Consider the following 4,466-nt stretch of genomic DNA (forward strand, 5'->3'; position numbering starts at 1 on the left):
TTTTCTTGCAACAGTATCCATTCCCCATTTCTGCATCATACTGGCTTCTGGTAAATTTTACCATCAGAACACCATTCCATCAGCCTCTTTGATAAATCTGACCAATTGGCTCAGATAAAATGTGTTCAATATTTTTCATCTATCATTTAATTTAGGCTACTATCAATACGACTTCAAGCAGAAGGATGAAACTAACTTGAAGTATGGACCTGAGTCACATCATTATTGAGATCCAGCTCAGCAAACCCCCTAAATCAGCAGAGTCTCTTAACCCCCTAAAACAGCAGAGTCTCTTAAAAATCTATATGGTTTTCTCTTTATGTGTTTGTACTGAGCTTTCCATTTGACCTGACACATCGATATATGTAGAAGAGAGCATATTAGTGAATTCACAGATAATACATTGGCCTGCAAGAATGAACTCTAAAGCAATTAGGGGCACAAGTTGATAATATGTTCTGGCTGGCTGATAGGTCTTGGTATTACCAGTGTTAGAATTTCAATTTGAGTGCAGTTCTTACTTTTGGAAGGATAATATAGCTACAAGTTCCAATCTTTTTGTTTGTCTATATCACCAGCAGGTGGAATCTATATGGCTCAAAGAATGACTAAGAATGTAGATGAGAAAGAAATCTGGAGACATTTTTCATGGGATGGGAAGGATCCAGGAAGATCTACTTTTGGAAGAAAACTGTCTATGATTGTCATGTATTTCTGCAAATCTTCCTAGTAGAGTCATTGAAAACTTTTATTCTGGAATATCTTTCCAACGATATTTAAATGAACTATCTTTGAAAATAGACACAGTGTTTCCATCTGAGGCAGAGAGAGCAGAAGACGGATTTGTATATTATGCAGCATAAAATATTATCTCTCTTAGGGAAAGTTTTGGCAAGTATTTAGCAATCCCCTTGTAATATTGATGGTTTCTTAACCCAGTGTTCCTTGGTTGTGGCACAAATCTTCTATACATGCACCATCCGTTTGAGCTGTACCACAAGACCATTTTAGAATTGGTGTTAAGAAGAACAGGTGTGAATATGTAGATAATGTTGACTATTGTTACATAAGCTCTTGAACATCTTTAGAATATAGGATTAAAAAAAGAAGTAAGTAATTTGCTACTGGATCCTGAAATTCTTTTTTTTTGTTTGTTTGTTTGTTTTTTAATAATGGATGCCATTGCATGTATTTTTGATAGAAACAAAATGGTTGGTTTTAGTAGCATATAAGGAAAGGAAATAAAAATATCATCATGTCAAGGCCTAGCTTTATGAAGTACAAATGCTTTCTGTGCAAATAGAATTTATGTAGTAGAAATTATTTGATGCTTAAGCTCCTACCAACCTAATTTCAGCCCACATTCTTTGTCTGATGACCCAAAGTGAAAAGAATAGACAAGGGGACTCTTAGTAACTTAGTAAACCTCCACTGAAAAACAGTGGGTAACAGTGATCCATTTGACTTCCCATGAAACATTTAATCAATCAGATAATGGAGCTAAGACCTAAACAATTCAATGTAGAAATGTCTTGGAATTCATGTATTTATATGCAAGGCCTTCTCTTTTATACAACAAGCTTGGTTACGAACAAATTACCCATATTCTTTTTATCATAATAACTTGATATTTTTAGTACTTGTGGAGGAAATTGAAACTTCCCTTAGGGTAACTGAGTGCTAAAATGTAATAAAATAGTAGTTGGTAGTTTGGAAAATATTCAGTGATTTTTAACTTATTGGAAATATTACTTCTTTTGGAAGTATCAAATTGAATTTATTGCAAGGCATTTGGGTATTCAGAATATAAATTACCATTCTAGGAAAGGACTAAATGGGAAAAACTGAATAAAAAGGTAGTTAAGTGACTTTCAGTGAAAGGATAAATATAACTCACAAAATGTTTACATACTTAGTAAGTATTGAGAGTCCCTATTTTTTTTTCTTAGTTATGTGGGTTATAACTTCACATTTTTATTACATTATAAATTAAAACTGGGAAATATTACAAGTATTTGTTATTTATTTAAAATTAATAATACTTACATGTTCACATAAATACAAATTTTATGAAAAATAACCAAAAAATAAAAAAATATATATGAGAGCTCTGTCATTGTACTACAATTTGTGATGTGTGGCTTAATGGAAGGTGTCTGGGTTGTCTCATTTACTTATGCATTTAATCTATTATTATAGATCATTTTGTTGTAATATTAAGCTCACATAGATACACATTCTACCCTCAGCCACATAAAAAACTACCATCCTATATGTGGTGATGTAGTGCTTAAGGCATTTGACTACTAACCAGAAGGCTGGTGGTTCACACCCACCAGCCACTCTTCAGAAGGAAGATTGTGCAATCTAATTCTGTAGTGATACTGCCTCAGAAACCCAAGGAGGGGTTGCTATGAGTCAAATCAACTGGAGGGCAGTGAGTGTGCTTTTATATCTATCTATCTATCTATCTATCTATCTATCTATCTATCTATATAATAGAATAATGTAATTTGAAGGAACTTAGGTTTTCTATTGCAACCATAACCTAATTATAACAGAAAACTGAGGTCAAACCCAGTGACTTTTAGAAGGATATGGAATTCATAATTGAATTAGAATTCAATGTCACATATTTTATTATTTCTCCAGGGCTTTTTCCATGATAGCAGTGTTAAGCAGAGATAAGCATAGGCTGTACATTTCCATATAATTCATAAGTAACGTCATTTTTAAACTGGAAAACAGCATATTCTTCAGGATTGTTTCCTGTTTACCTCACAAAATTATATGTCACTTTTAAATCTTGGAGAATACAATTATTTCTGACCCAGATGTGCCTCTAACATTTTTTTTTTCTTCTATCCTTACTACCAATAAAGCTCAATAAACTTACTGAAAGAATTAGGGAACTTCCCTGTTGTTGATGGTGGTGGTGACAGGTGCTACTGAACAGGTTCTGAATCCTATCAACCCTAAACCAAAAAACAAACCCACTGCTGTGGAGATGATTTTGACTCATAGAAACCCTTGGGCTTAAGGCAGTAAATCTATATGTAAGTAGATTGCCCAGTCTAGCTTCCATGATAGCAACCCTATGAACAACCGTATTTGATTCTATTATTACCGTCACTCTGTCAGTACATCTAATTGAAGGTCTTACTCATTTTTGCTGCTGCTGCTGCATGTTTCTAACCATGTTGTCTTTCTCTAGGAATCAATACTTCCAAATAACATGTCAAAAGTACATGGGATGAAGTCTAACCATCATTGCCTCCATTCAGCATTCTGGCTGTGCTGTTTCTAAGGGTTTATTCTTCTGGCAGTCTATGGCATATTCAATATTGTTTTCCAATATGTTGTTGCTTACTGGTCTGGGTGTAAGGATTTTTGTTTTATGTTGAGGTGTTGTTGTTGTTATTTTTATGTTCCATAGAGTCATTTGCAACTCAGAAAGAACTTATGTACAATAGAATGAAACAACTCCCTGTTCCAGTCTCACAATCCCTACTATACCTGATCCCATCGCTGCAGACACCATGTCAATTCATCTCGTTGAGGGACTTCTCCTCTTTCGTTGAACCTCAACTTTACCAAGTATGACATCTTTTTCCAGGGAATGGTCCCTTCTGACAACATGACCAAAGTAAGTCAGATGAAGTCTGGCCATTCTTGCTTCCAAGGAGTATTCTGGGTACACTTCTTCCAGGAAAGATTTGTTCGTTCTTTTAGCAGTCCACAGTCCTATCAGCATTCCTAGGCAACACCACAACTCAAAAGCATCAACTCTTTTTTGATCTTCCTTATTCATTGTCCAGCTCTCACATGCATATGAGGCCACTGAAAATGGCATGGCTTGGGTTAGGCACATCTTTGTCTTCAAGGAGATCTCTTTGCTCTTCAGCACTTGAAAGAGGTCTTTTGCAACAGATTTGCCCAATGCAATTCATATTTTGATCCCTTGACTGCTACTTACATTAGTGTCGATTAAAGAACCAAGTGATATGAAGTCTTTGACAACTTCAGTCTTTTCTACCTTCATTGTGATGGTGCTTATTGGTCCTGTTGTGAAGACTTTTGTTTTGTCTACATTGAGGTGCAATGCATACTGCTGGCTGTAGTCTTTAATCTTCATAAGTGCTCCAAATCATCCTCACTTTCAGCAAGCAAAGTTGTGTTGTCTGTGTATTGCAGGTTGTCAATGACTCTGCCACCAATCCTGATGCCACATTTTTCTTCATTTAGTACAGGTTCTTAGAATATTTGCTCAGCATACAGATTGAATAAGAATGGTGAAAGGAAACAGCCCTGACACACTCCCTTCCCAATTTTAAACCATGCAATATCCCCTTGTTCTGTTCAAACAACAGCCTCCTGGTCTAAGTACAGGTTCCTTATGAGTACAATTAAGTGTTCTGGAATTCCCATTCTTCTCAATGTTATCCATAATTTGTTATGATCCACAC

Source organism: Orycteropus afer, unplaced genomic scaffold (genome assembly GCF_000298275.1).
Source record: "Orycteropus afer afer isolate SDZICR_OR568_19922 unplaced genomic scaffold, OryAfe1.0 scaffold00797, whole genome shotgun sequence".
NCBI classification, from domain to species: Eukaryota; Metazoa; Chordata; class Mammalia; order Tubulidentata; family Orycteropodidae; genus Orycteropus; species Orycteropus afer.